Source organism: Sciurus vulgaris, assembly GCF_902686455.1.
Source record: "Sciurus vulgaris genome assembly, chromosome: 2".
NCBI lineage: Eukaryota > Metazoa > Chordata > Mammalia > Rodentia > Sciuridae > Sciurus > Sciurus vulgaris.
In genome coordinates this window covers 180,402,576-180,421,432 of record NC_136462.1, presented here as the reverse complement: position 1 = coordinate 180,421,432, position 18,857 = coordinate 180,402,576, and the positions used below count along the sequence as shown (strand labels likewise).

Genomic DNA, 18,857 nt, shown 5'->3' with positions numbered 1-18,857 from the left:
AAGTAGGTTCTGTCTATAGCACAAGCTACTATGAGCAGACAAAGAGATAATGACTCACAATGGATCAAGGACCTTGAAATCAGACCAGAGACCCTGCATCTTATAGAAGAAAGAAAAAGTAGGTCCTCATCTTTACCTTGTTGGCTTAGGATCAGACTTCCTTAACAGGACTCCCATAGCACAAGAAATAAAAGCAAGAATCAATAACTGGGATAGATTCAAACTAAATAGCTTTCTCTCAGCAAAGGAAACTATCAGCAATGCGAAGAGAGAGCCTACAGAGTGGGAGAATATCTGCCTCTCATACTTCAGATAGAGCACTAATTTCCAGAATATATAAAGAACTCAAAAAACTCTACACTAAGAATACAAATAACCCAATCAACAAATGGGCTAAGGAAATGAACAAACACTTCACAGAAGAAGATCTACAAGCAATCAACAAACATATGAAAAAATGTTCAACATCTTTAGTAATAAGAGAAATGCAAATCAAAACTACACTAAGATTCCATCTCACCCCAATTAGAATGGCGATTATCAAGAACACAAGCAACAATAGGTGTTGGAGAGGATGTGGGGAAAAAGGTACACTCATACATTGCTGGTAGGGTTGCAAATTAGTGCAGCCACTCTGGAAAGCAGTGTGGAGATTCCTTAGAAAACTTGGAATGGACCTACCATTTGACCCAGCTATCCCACTCCTCGGCCTATACCCAAAGGACTTAAAATCAGCACACTACAGAGATACAGCCACATCAATGTTCATAGCGGCTCAATTCACAATAGCCAGACTATGGAACCAACCTAGATGCCCTTCAATTGATGAATGGATAAAGAAACTGTGATATATATATATATACACACACACACACACACAATGGAATATTACTGAGCTATAAAGAATAATAAAATTATGGCATTTGCAGGCAAATGGATGAAATTGGAGAATATCATGTTAAGTGAGATAAGCCAATGTCAAAAATCCAAAAGAGGAATGATCTCACTGATACGCGGATGATGACACTTAATGGGGGGTGGGAGTGGGACAAGAATGGAGGAAGGAGGGACTGTATAGAGGGAAAAGAGAGGTGGGAGGGGTGGGGGGGGAGGAAAAAAATAATGGAATGAATCAAACATCATTACTCTATGTAAATTTATGAATATGCAAATGGTATGCTGTTACTCCATGTACAAACAGAAACAACATGTATCCCATTTGTTTACAATAAAAATAAATTTTAAAAAAATTTTTAAAAAAAGTATTTGCTAAAAAATTTAACAAAAATCACATTTTTTACTACAAAATTTTCTCACCACAGTACTCAAAAGGCAAAAGAGAAAAACACCATAGCAATTTCATGAAAAATTAAACATAGAATTACCACATGAAACAGCAATTCCACGTCTGGATGTATATACCCAAAAGCATTCAAAGTAGGGACTTCAATAGATAATGTACACTAGTTTTCATGATAGCAATATTCACAATAATCGAAAGGTAAAAACAACCCAAATGTCCATCAAAGGATGAATGTGTAAGTAAAATGTGGTATGTAGAACAATGGATATCATTCAGCCTTAAAAAGGAAGGAGATTCTGACACATGTCACAACATGGATGAACATTGAGGACATTAAGCTAGGTGAAATAAGTCCAACAGGAAAGAACGAGTATTGTGTGATTCCACTTATATGAGGTACCCAGAATAGTGAAATTCATAGAGATAGAAAGTAGTAGCAGTGTGATTGTCAGGAGCTAGAGGATGGGGATATTTTCCTTTTGGGAAAATGGAAACTCTCCTCTTGGGAGAGGGATGGTGGTGATGGTTGCATAAGGGTGTGAATGCATTGAATGCCACTGAACTACACACTTAAAAATGATTAAGATGATAAATTTTATCATGCATATTTCATCTTGATTTTTTTAAAAAGCAGAGGAAAGGGAAATAATGTATCCAAAGAAAAATTTGAAATAAAGGTTTATCTCTGCTCTGTGTGCACGGTGAAAAAAAAAAAGAGATAATGACTGAGATAGCACTCTGTAAAGGGCACAAGATGCAGGAGCAACATGGTCTTAAACATTCAGGACCCAGGCAAGGCAAGATCAGAAATAAGTTCCCTTTCTTTCTCCCAGCTAGCTTAGGTCTGCTTTTCACACTGTATACATTCTTTACATTTCTAATGACCGTGGGAAGGGGGAATTTGCGGCCTAGGTTGGGGACAATAAGGTCATCTTCCTACTTTTCAAAGTTTGTTCAGTTCCACTATACTGCAAAACAGCTCAGGATTTGGTTTTTTTAATTCGAACTTTTGGTAATCAAAAAAACCTGTAAAACCATGAACAAGTCTCAACCTCTGAGTCTTAATTTTCTCATCTCTAAACTGGGGGGAAATTTCCTAACTCATAAGACTGTAGTTAAGATTCAATGAATTAATGATATGAAGTGTCTTATAACCCAAAGAAGGCCACGCAAACGCAAACACGAGTCATTGCAAAGTTGTTTTCTCATCAGCAGCTGAGCTACAAAAGACAAAAGCTATTTACCACCTGGGTGATAGCAAAGCCCAGAGAAAATGTTAAAAGTAACACATTGGTCAATCTTGACTTCTTCTAGCAGAGGTTAACTATTCCTTTAATGTATTATAGAGATTCTTCATTGATTTGCTTGCCTCATTATACTGACAAATCTGAGGGAGGGAACTACACATATCTGATGTATTTTTAGTACCCCCAACGTCCAGCATGGCTCCCTTAAAAAAGGTGTTAAATAAATATCACCAGAATGATTACCAACATATTGATAGCAAAAACACATCTAGAAACCAGGACTCTTAATCCCAGGATCTGGATTCTTTATAACTAAAGAGAAAGTGAGTCAAACCTCATAGATCTGAACTGACTTTAACGTTTTATCTTTCCCTCAATTCCTCCATGACAGCAAGACTCAACTTTCTATTCCTGGAAAAAGTATCTGGCATTTATAAGCTGCTGGTTCCTCAGTTTTAACATTCTTCATCTACTGCTCGGCTGAGTTAATTCTTATCCAGTCCTCAGACTTGGAGGCCTTTCGAACCTCCTCTGACACTGGGGTCAAGTATTCTCTTACTCAAAGTCTGTTTCGTTTATCACAGAATCCTGGTGCACAAAATATGTCAAACGTATCTGCTGAAAGTTGAACAGATCAAACACTGGGTCTAGAAATCAAAAGTGGAAATAGTCCTGATCTGGAAATCAGATGGCCTGATTCTAATTCTGACTCCACCACTAATGTACTTGGTGCTCTTAAACAAACTCCAGTCTTTGTTTGGACCATTCACAAAATGAGTTATCATTCATGAATAATTTCAGAAGGTCCTCCCAGTGGTGATGGTGAGACTTAAGATTCAGTTAAGGGGTTATGTGCCTCTGATGCCAGCTGTATGTTCCACAGAATAGAAGGCTAAATAACTATAGCCTCTAGCAGCCCTAGGCACATAGGGCTCTGTTGTCAGTAGCCTACCCGCCCACTGGTTTACTTAATTTCTCCTGATGAAGTACCAAGAATAAATTGTAGGTGAGTAGCACAGCATTTTAATGAGTCCAAAGCCTAATGAATCTTTTCCTTCCTATGTCAATTAGAATTTCAAAGCTAGGATCCCCAAGGACCAATTTATTGAGAACAGAGAGAAGCCTGTTGTTCATCAGTTGTTGCCTGAGTTACCTGCCCTGCCCCCTCTATATCTGCTAGATAAACAATCCTTCTTAAGAATAAAGCCTGGTAGGATAGAAGCTGGACTGGAAGGATCCTTTTTGTTTAGTATTTCTGGGGCCTGAACTTGAGGAAGGAAAAGAGGCGTCCCAGGTATTTCTTAAGGTAAGGGTGGGAAGTGGGGGTGGTTAAGGACTCAGAGTAGCCCTGACTTTACTGCCACCTCCTCCTAGAGATATTGGTCTTCAAGGCACTGATAACAACAGATCAACTTGCCAAAGTAAGTTTCAGGTGTTGTGTGATATTTATTTACCTACAGTATTTTGAGTTCTCACAACAATCTCAAAAGTAGAGAGCAACAGCATTATTTTAGACAGGCAAACTGAGGTTCTGAGAGAAAAATTAAGAATTAGGTTAGGGAGCCAGGCACAGTGGTACATGCCTATTATTCTAGCAGCTCAGGAGGCTGAAGCAGGAGGATCATAAGTTCAAAGCCAGCCTCAGCAACTTAGTGAGGCTTTAAGCAACTTAGTGAGAACCTGTCCTAAAATTAAAAATAAAAAGGGCCAGGGATGTGGCTTAGTGATCAAGCACCCCTGGTTTCAATCCCTAGTAACAAAAAAAAAAAGAATTAACACAAGTAGTAACTTTCAGGCAGGGATCTGAACTTCTGAACTAACATCTATTCAATTCCAAAGAGTTGGCTCTATCAAAGCCACAGCTGCCTTGTCCAGAGGCCAGCAGCTGATGTCCTGAATGGCAAATATGGCCTGAAGGCAGCCACAACAATCTTTAACACTTGGCAACACAGGTAGTCTATCCTGATGCAAATAAAGATGGCTGTGTATTGCTAGTCCTTCTACTCGGTGGAGTCAGCAATCCCCAGCGCCAGAAGATAATTCTAACAGAATTACCATCAACACTACTTTCAGCTCCTACCCAAGAAATCTTTTGATTTAGTTGACTTGTGAGGAATTTCCAAACCTTAATCTAATGGCTCCCAAGCATCCAGTTCTTTCTCTGTCTCTCATTCTCTTCTCTTCAAGTCATGTAGGGCCAGTCCAATTGCTACTGCTCAGTTATCACAGACATCTTTCAAGGTAAGCAGATAAGCAAGTCAAGTTTCTACCTCGTTATGAGGTTGAATTTTAGGACTCTCAAGGGAAAAATACATACAATAGAATCAAGTCAAGACGATTCAATTTACATAGCTAAAAATTCACAGAGCAACAACTGGAACATAGGTACATACTAAATTCTAACCTGGTCTCTATATAAATACAGGAATAACACTAATCTATAAAAAATGAAATCAGTGGGGCTGGGGCTGTGCTCAGTGGTAGAGTGCTCGCTTGGCATGTATGAGGCACTGGATTTGATCCTCAGCACCACATAAAAATAAGTAAATAAAATAAAGGTATTGAGTCCATCTAAAACTTAAAAAAAAAAAATTTTTTTTAATGAAATCAGTGCTTTAAAAAAAATTTAACTTTTACCTTGCCATAATATGTTACCATAGAGTCACAAGCTAAAAGTACTTAGTATGGTGTCTGGCAAAGAGAAACCCACCCAAGAAATCTTAGCTATTAGATAATTAGAAAAAAGGGAGAGGGTTTTCAGGAGGGGCCTTTGAGTGAATAACAGTTTCCCTTTACAGAATACTTAAAAAGTACACACACATAATACCTTAAATAATCCTTCCAGTGATCCCAGGAAGCAAGTATTAACAGCCCCATTTTATAGATGAGAAAACTGCTCTCTGAACATAAGTAACCTGTTTGAGATTACTTTGTCCCAGTATGTGCCAGAGCTGGAATTTAAATCTAGATAGAGCTAACTTCAAACCTAATTCCTCTTTCATATTCCATCTTTGGAGGTAAGACTGGGGCTGGCATAAAGAAGAATCAAATTATAGCATTTGCCAGTAAATGGATGGAACTGGAGACTATCATGCTAAGTGAAATAAGCCAATCCCAAAAAACCAAAACCAAAGGCCAAATGTTCTCTCTTGTTGTGCAGATGCTCCACCCCCAGGTGTTCAATGGATTGGACCAGGCGGCTGGGGGGCGGGGGTTATGGGAAAGATGGTACAATGAATCAGATATAATGTTCCTATGTTCGTATATGAATACACGACCAGTTTAACTCGGCATGTACAACCACAAAAATGGGAAGTTATACTCCAAAATACATTCTACTGTCACGTATAATTAAAGAGGAAAAATAAAAATAAAAGGTTAAAAAAACTGGGGCTGCACTTCAAAGACAGATCTGAATACTGATTGGTGGTTAAGAGCAGACTGCCAGTTTAGGTATGAGGGTAGCAAGAATGGGGGGCGGGGATTAGCAACATGCTATCTTTGCAGAAGATATAGTTCAACAAAGACACTGGCCAGAATAAGACAGTAAATTTACATGACAAAAAAAAAAACAAACAAACAAATAAAAAGCTGAAAGAAAGGCAGATTGCAAGAAGCCCTAGCTGCCCTTGACAACCAAATGGGTCACAACTTGACTCCCTTTTGCTGGAGACTAAGGAAAGAGAGATAGCATGCAGAAAATTATGACCCAGAGACTGGGGGGCAGGAGAACTGGGGAAAGGAAATTAAATTCTGCCAATAACTAGACAAATGATATTGGGCGAGTCATTCGCCTTCTTTGGGTTTCTCAGAGACTGATATTAACAGATATCTGCAGACCTCTCTAGCTCTCATCTTCCAGGAATCTTATTACCAGGTTATATAAGCAAATGTGGGTCAAAGAAATACTGGGAAAGAAAGCTGAGTGAGAGATATGAGAATTGAAGGTATTAAATGGGATTCAAGTTAAGACTGGGAAGAAGCCAGAAGGGAGCAATGGAAGGTTGAACAACAAAGAACTCAATCCTGCCTTTGCTATTAACTTGCTTTGTGGTCCTGGCTACATGTTGGCATCATTTCCCCACTGCCCAAATGGACCTTAGGGCTTTGTTCTGGTTAGTCACCCCCCTCTTCTGTCTCTTTCCCCTTGGTGATGCTGCTGTAGTCACACTGCCTGCCTTCCAGTTACTCTACACACTTTTACTTCAGGGTCTTTTTACCTGACCTGTTCTTCTCTCAGTTTTCCAGAAACAATGTTTCTTCTCCTTTTTTCTCCTTGTTTATATTTCTTCATTTTCTATCTCCCCCACTAAAATAAGTTCCATGAAAACTCAGTCTTTATTTTGTTCACTATTGTATCACATCTCTAAGAGCAATATCAAGCATTTATTGAACGAATGTTCTTGTAAACTAGTGGTGCCCTAAGGTCCTTTTTGATTCTTACATGCTATGACTTAACTTGGAACTGAGGAACACCTCAGAAGTTCCAAGCCTGGAGTGAGCTTAGGTTTAACCTCTCTTTCTGGCTCCAATATTTGAGATTTGCTTTATCTCAGGGGTTCTTCAAATGTCACACACACCCTAATGCACAGCTACATACGTGCATAAGTAAACAAATACCATTAATTCATGAACTCATGAATGTACATCATTTAGTTCATGAATTCAAAGACATATGCTAAGTGTAAAAAACATTGTAAACACAATAACCTGGAATACTAGGTCCTCAAAAGTCTGGCTTACTTTGGTAACTTCACACTCCTATTTCTGAAATCCTATACTCTGGCTACACTGGACTGTTTTCCCTTCTCTGGAACATACAGTTAAGTCTCTTATATACTTAGTATCCCTTCCTCAAAGTTCCTAAAACACTACTCATGCTTCTATTATACCAATCATCATTGTTGTCTACTTACTTTATCTGACTGTCTTCCTTAATTGTTTGTGTGTTCCAAAGACCTTAATGGTAATATTTGGCTCCTCCTTACCCACAGGACCTTATTCCTGTGACTGGCACAAATGTTCATGAAATTTGATGTTAACATAACCCCACAATTAAGAATGCTTCCTAACCTTCATTGGTAGATTTGATCAGGAACTTGTTCTTCATATTGTGTAAGTTTCCCTATGAAACACCGTGGAACAGAGAGCAGGAGAAGAAAGGGGCTGAAGAGGAGGCTGGAAAGAAAGGAGAGAAACTTTGTCTTGCAGAACTTTGTCATGCTGAGGAGATGGGAATGATCTTTAGCAGGCTTTACAAGCAGAGAAGTGATAGGAGTAAGATCTCTCAAAACCCAGGGAAGAGAAATGACGTGCATTTCAGGGGCAGAGATGGGAGGTACATGGTGAGTGAGTAATAATTAAAAACAGTCCCAGAGAAAGATGATTAGGATCTGGCATTGATGGTAGTAGTGGAGATGGAAAGATGGGCAAAATATGTTTAGAGATAAAACAACATACTGAAAATAGTTGCCTACTTTACTCATCAGTGAACTGTCTCTGCACAAGATAAACTTCTTCCAAATGAATTCTGTTAACTCTTTACATCCAACATGGCCCCAAGGGCACCCATGAGCAAGTAAAAGGCCTCTTTGGCCAGGGAAAGGGGAAGAAGTCTAGGATTAGCAAAGACCAACTCACAGGCCACTAAGTAGGGCTAGAGGAAAGAGAGCTCAAGATATTGCCGATGGGTGTTATCTGCATAAACTTTCATAAAGAGGCCAGGTCTGTGCCCTGACAGGTATCTTCCTGGGTTGGGACAGCTCTAGCCAGATTTAATACAAGAGGCTCTGATAGTTTAAGTGGCTCCATGTTAAGGAAAATTATCCAAAACTTGCCTTTAAGGCAAAAAGATGATTGTGTGGCCTTTTAAAGTCACTTTTGGAACATTCTTTATTATGCATCTAAGAGCCACCTGATACTTGGAAAAGGGAATTTTGTTTGACTTACTCAAAAACTAATAGGGCTCAAATGTTTTATAATTCTGCAAAGTTATGTAGAAAACAAAGAAGATACACTTTCTTAACTCTATAAGTTACATTTTCAGTAAGACATTAACTAATTATGGATCTAGTTTAGCAATTTTATTATAGCAATCCTTTTTCCACTAACAACCTAAATCCAGTTTCTCAGCTATTCTTTTTCTCCTGGTTTCCCTATTAATGAATTAAAACTTGATGTATGAAAATTATGCCTTGACAGGGGTATACACATCCACAGGCTTGCCTATGTCACAAGAACAAGAAAATGAGAGGCAAGAGAAGCCTGAAACTCAGGCAGAGGATGCCAGTGAAGTGTCATAGATGGTCACTTAGGAAATGACACAATTGACAGAAAGTCCAATGTAGACGAAAGGACTCCAGGATGAGGGTCAAAACATCTGCCACTTGTTCATGTGTGATCCTGGGCAATTACTGCCTTTTACTGGGTCTCAATTTCACAATTATAAAATAGGAAAGGTGGTCACAGTGGTGTTTTACAAACTATATTCCTGGGAACTCTGCAGGTTAAAGGGATATACCTCAGGGGCTGTCTTTGGGAAGCTAATGGGGAGGCTGACCCATTAGGCCTACTGCTGTTGCTTCAACCAGAGAAGCTCTGTTTGGATGTTATATGTTTAAATTTTAAAAGGTTCCGAGGTAAACCTGATGACTGCCTGCTAAGATTTCTTAACTCTGATATCCTAAAATTCCAAAAGTTTATGGCAAAAGATGTTGAGGAAAATTCAAAGACAAAAATATCTCCTCTTACTCGATGCCTCAAAAGACATCATTTAAAGAAGGTTCATGAAGAAATTCCTGGGGGAGATAGCTCAGTTGGTAGACCCTGGGTTCGATCCCCAGCACGAGAGAGAGAGAGAGAGAGAGAGAGAGAGAGAGAGAGAGAGAGAGAGAGAGAGAGAGAGAGAGAGAGAGAGAGAGAGAGAGAGAGAGAGAGAGAGAGAGAGAGAGAGAGAGAGAGAGAGAGAGAGAACGAACTAGGACAACAGACTGAATGTGAATTCATATGTCAGGTAGGGAAGACTTAGAGACAAACCCCAGTTAGCAACACACCAGAGTTGCAAGTTGATCAGAATGAGAATGAGTTGATTTGGAGAATCTGTTGTGCTATTCTAAGAGCATCTGGATCTTGTATCAGCCAAAGCAAATCAAACACAAGTGCTTATTGGAGCACTTGTTTCTAAAACAAGTATGGGCTGTGTTATTGACACACGCCACAGGGGATTTGAGAAGGCTGTTGGCGGAGATGTTAAGAAAGCTGACATGCTTTCAGTTCCAATCTTTGCTACTGCATACATATGGGTGCACTTGACCTTGGCTCTAAAGAAAAAAAACACGGAATGAGACACAAACCTGGGCTCTGGTCTGAGCCTGAACCTGAGCAAAATGCTTAATTTCTCAGGCCTCAGTTTTTTCTTTCATCTTCTGAACAATAATTCTCTATGTCCCATCAATTCTCAATTGATGGGACTATGGTTCACAAAGATTTAGGTAGTACTGGCAGGAAATGGAATTCAGAGTCCGCTGTATTATCTCTCAGTATTAAAGGAGGGGGCTGGATCAGGTGGATCAAAGCACTTCTAGTGTTAAAAACTGAATGGTTCTTGGTGACTTAAAATTGGAGTTTCAAAAGCATTCTAAATACTCTTAGCACTAGACTAAGCCTAGCTGGTTGAAAAACCTTCTCAAACAAATAAAATTCTCTACACCCAGGGCAAAAGCTGGAGCACAAACACAACTTGAGGGCCAGAAGGAGTGGGCAATGAATTTCATAGTTATCCCCAAACAGGCTCTTGGAGAAAACACTGCCTAACTTACCTTACAGATGGAGATGGGGAGGCCACAAAAAGAGAAACAGCTTGCCTGGAAATACCAAGTAGTAATGGAGCACAAACTGGGTCCTATGCTCATGGTTTCTTTCACAGTTGCTAGCCACTTGGTCTTCAACCTTCCAAGCCATTTTGACCCTCACTTTGATATTTCTTTTCCAAATGCTGAGTGGTAGGTCACTGCCCCTGCAGCAGACTATCAACCTCTTCTCCAATGGCTCCTTCTTTATAACTGCCCCTGCTACACCCTTAAGCAGGACTGAAGTTGAGGCTTCTCCTTTTGCCTCTCTTGATGCCGCCTTAGGACCACAGACCAGTGTGCCTTTGGAGGCACAGTACGGGAAGGGACATCAATAATTACAGATCAACTTTTCATTTCATTCCATCCTTGCAAAGTTGAGGAAACAGGTTGGGGGTATGTATAGCTCAGTGGTGGAGTGTTTGCCTAGTATGCACAAGGGCATGGGTTTGATTCCCAGCACCACAAAATAAAAAATAAATTTTGAAAAAAAAAAAAAAAAGCTGAGGAAACTGAGGCCCAGGATTAAAATACTTTCCCAAGGTTGAGTTAATAGAATAAGGTTCAGTGTCTGAGTCACCACATTCTTTTTCAAACAAACACTAAACACATGGTTTCACAATTTATTTCAATCACTGGTAATTGAATACCAATCCAGGCCAGGTTTTTGGTTCTTATTTGGTACAAAGGATTAAATCCAGGGGTGCCTAACCACTAAACCACATCCCCAGTCGTTTTTATTTTTTTATTTTGAGACAGGGTCTCACTAGGTTGCTTAGTCTCGCTAAGTTGCTGAGGCTGGCTTTGAAGCCTCCTGAGCCACTAGGATTATAGGCATGTGCCAGTTGGCCGGAGGGGGGGGGGGGTGGGTGTGTGTGTGTGTGTGTGTGTGTTTAATCTATATTAGCATCACGATATCCACAGAAAGTAGAATTGTTCTCATTTTGCAGACGTGGACTGCAGCTCAAAGAGATAAGTCACATAGGAAATAAAAGTCAGAGCAGAGTCAGATCTTGGTAAATCTGGCTCTAAAGTCCCCTCTCTTTCTCCAACACCAGATGGTCTAAAATTTTTAAAAATATACACAATGGTGGGGAAGATGCAGTTAAATAATCTTTCCAAAACTTATATGGCATATCCCAGTTAAACCATAGGTATCTTCTGTCTCTTGCCCTATACATTCAGTACAGTTAACTCTTCACAGGTTATTCTAATTGAGGAGATGGAAGTGGGTGATGATGAATACAGGGGTGGAGGGCAGAGATTCAGATACACATATAATCCCAAAGAAGCAATTTGTTTTATGTTAATGGAGTCCTTTATATATTTTCCCCCTGCATCTGCCCAGTTAGACAAGTCCCCTTCATTTATCTCTTATTCACATCAGGATTCTAGCACCACAGTTGCTGATGGACCTTGGTTTCCCATTCTCCCACTCTTGCTATATTCTTAAAATTTCTCTCTGCCATAGCAAACATCCCCAGAACTACCTTCTAGTTGATCTGACCTATAGGACCTGTCAGTCCCTTTCTTGTTTGACTGATCTTTTGTTCTTGCAGTGAAAAGCAAGAAAGAGCCCCTTTAGTTTTAATGAAAATAGGGAAAATAGAGAGATTCAGGACCCAATAGGGCATAGAAGATTTTTTTTTTTCTTGGCATGCAATTCCTTTCCAGGAAGTGAGCTGGACCTTATTGCTTTGCTGTGACAGCAACCTTCAAGAAAGCCAGCTGTTTCTCAAACTAAAGTAATAAAATGTGGCCAAATTCCCTGGGTGTGGAGTGAATAGGGACAGCTGTTTCTTATAGGAGCTGCTCTGGCAGTCTCCCTCATATTCCCCTCACAGAATTCTCTAGAAACCATGATGATTATACTGGCAGACAATGGGCCTCCTGACTTTTAAGATAGTAATTCCACTTTGATCAGATATTCATCTCTATACCTTGAAAGATGATAATACACTGCTACTGCTCCTGGACCTGCTCAGATTCTGTCTTCAAGTCCCATCACTAGAATTACTACCATTAATAGTCCCTTACATCAGTAGAGTATCATGGCTTTATACAGCACTTATTTGAAATGTGTCTTACACAGTAGGCTGGGCAGAAACTGTTATTCATTTTTTATAGAAGAGGAAACTAAAGACCACAGGTTAAGTAACCAGCAAGCCCAGGTATTGCTCAGAGGTCCCCCCAGCTCAATGTTATCAAAAGGATCTGCATTTTAAACCTTATTTATTTATTATTTATTATTTATTTATTATTTAATGGAACCTAATATCTACTTAGAATATCATTCATAATATGCAACAGAGCCAAGGCCCCCAAAGTCATCCTGAAGCCTCTGTAGCAGTTAATTTTCCTCAGATCTCTGGTTCACCATGTGCCACCACACCCATAACTTCAATATAAAGCTCAGGCCTACCCACTTCCTGCCCAATGCTGACCTGGAACAGGCAGGATTCAGGCTGCCAAGCACTATGGGTCTAGCTCTTGCCCCATCTCTGTGGGTGACACACACCATGGACCACTTGTCTCCCCTAGTATTTCTGAAGTGGGCCCTCTTTGAGGCTCCACAGGTTATTACTTTACAAGGAATAATCTGACAGCCAACAGGTCTAGTCAAGCCTAAAGAAGAGTTTGATTTGGGCTCAAAAATCAATAGCCTAAGCCTTAACCAGAGAAAGAAAAGCAAATTAAACCCAAAACAAGAAGTTAGAAAACAATAAAGATTAAAGAAAGGAAACAGAATAGAAAAATTAAACAAAAAAATTGGTTCTTGGAAAATATCAGCAAAACTGACAAACCTAGAACTAGGCTAATTAAGAAAGAAAACACAAATTACCAAAACCAGAAATGAAATGGGAGATACTATTACTGATCTTACAGAAGTTAATAAATTTTAAGGAAATACTATGAATAATTTTAAACCAACTAAGTAGACACTTAGATGAAGTAGACAAATTCCTAGAAAGACAAATTATCAAAAGTAACTAAAAAAAAAAAAAAGAAATAGAAAATCTAAGTAGAAATCTAAATAGAAAAATCTAAGGAGAAAAAAAAAAAAAAAAAAAAACTGATTTAGTAATTTTAAACCCCCGCCCCCCCCCCCCCCCCCCCCGCCCAAAAGCCCAGGTCCACTTGGCTTCAAAGATGAATTCTATCAAACATTTCAAGAAGAAATAATACCAAGCCTTTACAAACTTAGGAGGGAACATATTTGATTCATTCTACAAGGCCAATATTACCCTAATACCCAAACCAGATAGATACAAGAGTAATATAGACCAAGCCTGGCCTGGTGGTACATGCCTGCAATCCCAGCTAACCCAAGAAACTGAAGCAGAACACACAAATTCAAGTCCATCCTGGGAAACTTAATAAGACTTTGTCTCAAAAGAAAAAATAAAAAGAGCTGCGGATCAATCCTCAGTAATGGGGGCAAGGTAGAGAGGGAGGAGGGAGGATACTAAAGATCAGTATCTCTCAGCAAATTTTAAATGAACTTAATTTTAAAATTTAAAATCAATTATAAAATTAATTATATGCTACAACCAAATGGGATTTATTCTAGGAATAGAAAGTTGGTTTAATAACTAAAAATAAAATTTACACACCATGTTAGTAGAACCAAGAACAAAAACCACACAATCTGCAAAATCCGACACCTATTCATAATAAAACTCTCAATAAATTAAGAAATACAAGAAACTTTCTTAGCCCAGTGAAAGGTACGTGCACACACACAAAATCTGAATGATGAAAGACTCAATACTCCCCTCATCCTCTGAACTGGAAATAAGGTAAGGCTATCTGTTTTGACCACTTCTATTTCAATACTGTATTAGACAGAGGACTAGAAGTACCAGCTGGTCCAATCAGGCAGAGACTTAAAAAAAAAAAAAATGGATGTCTGATTATGTCCCTTCTCTACTCAAAATTCTCCAGTGACTTCCTATTTCACTAAGAATAAAGCCCTTACATGATTTGCCCCGTCTACCTTAGTGACTTCTTTTCAATATTCCACTCTCCCCATTGCTCATTTACTCTCTAGTCACACTGGCTTCCTTTTACTCCTAAAATACAATAAGCATGCTCCTGTTTCAGGGTCTCAGAACTAGCCAAACTCCAAACTGCTAGAATGTTATTCCCCAAGATACACATATACTTCACTACTTTAGTTCCAGCATATTTCTGGGTAGACTTTTTCTCAGGGAGCCTTCTTTGATAATCTAGTTGCTCCCTATTCCCTTTATCCAGCTTTACTGTTCTTCATATTTATTCATTTATACACTTTTTTCCACTAGAATATAAACTCAATGAATTAGAAATATGAGGGAACTTTCTTAGCTTGATAAAAACCACCCACAAAAAAACCCTTAATGATGAAAACTGCATACTCTCCCTACCCACAAGAGAAAACTATTTTATTCACTGCTACATCTCAAATACCTAAAATGGTTCTCAGTTCATAGTAGAAATTCAACAAATACCCAGTAAATGAATCATGAACACCTATCTTCAAAAAGAAAATTTTTATATTGGAGAATGAATTAAAAAGGGTTGGAAACTCCTGGCCCAAGAGGTTTAGAAGGACAGGGTTTTAGGTCATGGAAAAAGAGTCAATGTAGGATAACATTAAAAACTTGGTTCTCTGAAGCCAAATTCTTTTGGGTTCTAAGATTAGCTTTTCTAATCACTGTGTACAGGTCCCTAAATCTCAGTGATTTATAAAACAAGAATATCACCACCTACCTCCCGAGTTGCTATGAAAATGAAACAAATTCATGTACAGCATTCAGCATACTACCTGATAATATAGTAGAAGCCATAATTAATTAATGTAACATTTCTGAAAACTCTGGTTTCCAAAAGGAACTTAAAATATTAGTGGAAATTACATAGCCCTATCCCTATGTTACAGAAGCACACAGATATTTATAGGACCACTGCCCTCCAGTCTGCTGTTTTAACTTCCCTTTCTTATCATTTTCTTTCACCCCTCTCGTTACTAACAGTTTTCAGGTCTCACCTCCAGCAGCTATTTTTTTTTTTTAATAATTTTTTAGATGTTGATAGACCTTTATTTTATCCATTCATTCATATGTGGTGCTGAGAATCGAACCCAGTGCCTCACACATGCCAGGCAAGTGCTCTATCACTGAGCCACAAACCCAGCCCTCCAGCAGCTATTAATATAGCACTTCCTCTCCCTTTTTTTTAAGATGCTGCTTTTAATCTATGGGGGTAGGGGGATAGAAACCAGACTGCTAAATTTGTTATAAACAACACATAAAAATAAGAATTAGCACCGGCTTAAGGATGACAACGCTTTGCTTCCATTGTGTTTTTGTTGAGTTCTGGAAAAATGAGGCTGTTAGATGGATTACAAGGAATGGAACTATTACATGGATACCTCCACATTATACATTTATTTATATAGAATCATTTTTCATACATTCCATACTTATTTATATTGAACTTTTTTTTTTTTGGTACAGGGGATCGAACCCAGGGGCACTTTACCACTGAGCAACATCTCCAGTTCTTTTTATTTTTTATTTTGAGACAGGGTCTCACTAAGTTGCTAAGGATCTCACTAAATGGCTGAGGCTGGCCTCCAACTTACAATTCTCCCACCTCAGCCTCCCAAGTAGTTGGGATTATGTGCCACTACATTCAGTTTGAAACCATTCATACTTTGAAATAGTAGTCAAACTGTTTCAGGAAAATAAGATTTACCCAGACCATGGAAAGGCCAGAACCTATAGAAGTTTCTGTCCTTGGCTCTAACAAAATAAAAAGAGGTGTCAACAAGAGCCTGGAAATTCAGAGTAGGAAGAAAGGCTGCAGTTGCCTATGTGAAGTCCAAGAGCACCAGTTGGGGATTAGATTCTTCTTGTGCCCCTTCAGGCAGACAGAGGGAAAAACAAAATGTCCATCTTTATATTGCAATAAGAGTGGCCTTTATCACTCATCAAGGGAAAGAGCAAGATGACAGGAAATTAGAATGACTATAGCTTTCAATAAGATATGTAACTACAGTATATGTTCCTTTTTCACTAATTTGGTGAGGAAGGGAAGGGGGCAAGAAATCAAAGACCAAAACAGAAACAGCTTTCTTCTGAGATGACAAGAGGGAAACAAGGCAACATCTCAGAAAAACCAGTGAGTGAGTGCAGACTCACACTAGGATGGACTCTTGAAAACTGTTTTAATATCTAAGCCAGCAGTGGCCTGCAGCCAGGGTATATGAATGCATTTAAAGCCACATTCTGCAACCCATATGCTAACCTGCAGCTGTAAATGCTACCTGGCTTTGTCATCTGTTCCCTGGAATCCTTTTCCTTATGGAAAGACAGAACTGTGGGTAGGGTCAACAGAAGAAAGAGAGGAAGAGAAGGATATGTGAGATGTTCTGTAACAGAAACTCCTAAAGGAAAACCTTTCCTTTTACTTTGGTGAGTAGAGTGGCCAGGGGCTGAGATGCTGCAGATAGTTATAATGCTTTCTCCTCAATTTCTCCTCAGTTTTTTGTTTCATTCATGCTGCTTTATGGTTCACAACTTGGCATTTCTCATTTGATTCTCTACACAGCCCTGCATGGTTTTCACACACACAAAAGGGTGGGGGCAGGGAGGCACTCCAATTTTACAAATAGGGAAATGAAAATTGTCCAAGGGCTCACACTGAAAAATAGATTAAAAAAACCCAAGTTTTCCAACTTCAACCCAACTCCCCATTCCGTGTCAGTCAAATGTTCACAGGATCCATGTGTTAGACATTTTCTTCTCCTTCCAGTCCTATTTAGCTGGGTGTCTGCCTACATAAAAGTTTTTCCTATCTTTCAGCCTTTGACCACTTTCCCCCTAAAAATACTGTTGCTCAGAAGGGATCACTAACTAACTCCTAACTGCCCTTCTTAACCCCTCAAATAACAGAATCCTTAAGGAGGTCTGTCTTCTTGAATTTTCTAACCAGGATACTAGAGGTGAGCAGCACAAGGAAAGCTATCAAGTCAGGAAAAACGAGGGTATTACTTATAGTTAGACTGACCTGGGTACTATAATCAGTTTTTATGAGGTGCCAGGCATAAAACCTGAAAACTTACTCAGTTTCCTAAGCCTCCATTTCCTTATTTTAAAAATGGAATTTTGTCTAGATTAAAGGAAATCTAACAAAGTAAGTTAATATGTTGACTTCCTTTCCCTTATTCACCATCTGTGGGTCTTCCTTCTTCTTCCCTGACTTCCCATTCATACAGCCTTACTGTATCACTCAATCACCACCATCACTGACTACCACATTTTTCAGAACTAAGAGAATTATAGGATGTCCTAAAGCTCATCTAGGGGCTAGGTAGGTCATGGTAGATACTGAAGTCAAGAAAGTCTCTGAGGGTTGTGGAGGTCATATTAAAAGAGCTTATGGAAGAACAGGTACAGCTGCTAGGTCCCAGGATACCCACCAGAAAGCAGATGACAGAGGCAAAAAAAAGAAGTGAGCCTGCTTTGCCTTACTAATAGAAAATGAAAATGATACTAGACATTCTCATGGCATCTCCAGGAAAGTGATCTCAATGCTATTCCCAGACCAGGCGGTTACCTATGCCAATATTCAATCTTAGTCATGGTGCAGGAAAGTAATCACCTAAGGTATCTGCACTAAGGGTAAAAATAATCCCCAAACTTGTTACCCTGTATCTTAGCCCTAGCTTGCCCAAAGTTGCCCAGGTACTCTCACTCACCAGTACTGAGGCTGGGCTTAGCCAGCTATTTCCTCCTTTGGGTTACAGGATTAGCAGCAACTGCTTTTGGAAACAGTCCTCACCTATAACAGAGAGAGAAGTCCATTAGGGGTCCTGTTCAGAACAGACATTAGGACAGTATGGGCATTTGAAGTTCCTGCCCTCCTACATTTTGCATCTTAAAGATAGGTAATTAAATATCATTTCAGACAGAGAAAAGTGCTATTAAAAAATTAAAGCAGGGTAAGGAAGGAAAGAAAGAAATGACAAGGAGAAAGAGTAAAAATCTATTTCACATAAAACAGTCAGGGGTTGGGCATGGTGGTGCCTGTAATGCTGGCAGCTCGGGAGGCTGAGGTAGGAGGATCGCGAGTTCAAAGCCAGTCTCAGCAACAGTGAGGCATTAAGCAACTCAGTGAAACCCCATCTCTAAATAAAAAATACAAAAGAAGGCTGGGGAATGGGTCAGTGGTTGAGTGCCCCTGAATTCAATCCCTGGTACCAAAAAAAAAAAAAAAAAAAATCAGGGAAGGCCTTTCCAAAAGATGACATCAGACAAAAACCTAAATAAAGTAAGCTGTAAGAAACCCAAATCTCTGGGGAAAAGTATTCCAAAGAGGGCAAATAGCAAGTATGAAGGCCCTAAGGCAGTAATAGTTAGGAAAGAATGTGACCCCAGCTGGGACAAACTTTCAAGCACTCTGAGAATAACTTAA

The 18,857-nt window shown here is 39.3% G+C and overlaps 1 protein-coding gene across 8 annotated transcripts in view; it reads right to left on the bottom strand.

Moving 5' to 3' along the window:
• Positions 1-18,857, bottom strand: part of RALY (RALY heterogeneous nuclear ribonucleoprotein) — a 75,729-nt gene that overhangs the window by 27,488 nt on the left and 29,384 nt on the right. For 5 of the 8 annotated variants that reach the window (XM_079128345.1, XM_079128344.1, XM_079128343.1 and 2 more), the window contains exon 2: positions 18,142-18,224. The exons of 1 other annotated variant lie outside the window; for it this stretch is intronic. The gene's annotated coding sequence lies outside the window, so the exon portion shown is untranslated. Of the gene's footprint in view, positions 1-15,149; positions 15,205-18,141; positions 18,225-18,857 lie in introns of all 8 variants that reach the window. 2 more of the 8 variants (XM_079128349.1, XM_079128347.1) reach the window with 1 other exon arrangement.